Source organism: Chrysochloris asiatica, unplaced genomic scaffold, assembly GCF_000296735.1.
Source record: "Chrysochloris asiatica unplaced genomic scaffold, ChrAsi1.0 scaffold00288, whole genome shotgun sequence".
NCBI lineage: Eukaryota > Metazoa > Chordata > Mammalia > Afrosoricida > Chrysochloridae > Chrysochloris > Chrysochloris asiatica.
In genome coordinates this window covers 202,597-203,625 of record NW_006408806.1, presented here as the reverse complement: position 1 = coordinate 203,625, position 1,029 = coordinate 202,597, and positions in this window count along the sequence as shown.

Here is a 1,029-nt window from a genome sequence, read left to right as displayed (position 1 = left end):
GAAGGTTGTAAATGTAAAGGTGGGCATTTTGTGGCAAGGAGGGTAGTGATTGACTTTGCAGGCTGGGAGCAGAGGTATCTGGAACCATGAAGGGAGAAGAGCGGAGAGTGGAACCATACCCAGAGAGGCAGCGATCCCCGAGATGGAGGCAGAGAACTCAGGATCCAGGGAGGAAGAGGGGCTGCATGCTGATGACTGAGGGGTGGGGTGAGCAGACTTATAGGATGCACCCTTTCATTGATTGGTGATACATGGAGGGGATTATAACCATGTCTCAATGAAACAATATACGATGAGTGTGAAACTGATGTTCTCCCATGTAAACTGTCATATAATTCACAATAAAACGTAAAAAAAAAAAAAAAAGGTCCAATCAAAACAGTGAATCTCCTAGGAGACCTGATGTTGTTGTTATTGTTGTTGTTAGGTGCCTTGAGTTGGTACCAACCCATAACTACGTTATGCACAGCAGAATGAACACTGCTCAATCCTGGGCCAACCTTGCTACTGTTGCCACGCTTGAGTCCATCAATGCTGCCACTTGGCCAATCCATTTCATCGGGGGTCTTCCTCTTTTTCTCTTACCTTTAACCTTACCAAACATGATATCCTTCTCCAGCAACTGCTCCCTCCTGACAATATGTCGGAAGTATAAGAGACGAAGTTTGGCCATCTTGGCCTCCAAGGAGCATTCTGGTTGCACTTCTTTCAAAATGATCTATTGGAACTTTGTCAGACCATGGCACTTTCAATATTCTCCTCCAACACCATAACTCAAAAACATCAATTCTTCCATGGTCTTCCTCATTCACTGTACAGCTTTCGTATGCATATAAGGATATTGAAAATACCATGGATCAGGACAGGCTCATCTTAGTCCTCAAGCTGACATCTTTGCTCTTCAACACTTTATAAAGATCTTGTGCAGCAGATTTGCCTAATGCAATACGTCATTTGATCTCTTGACTGCTGCTTCCATGAGTGTTGATCCAAGAAGAATGAAGTCCTTGGCAACTTCAATCTTTTCTC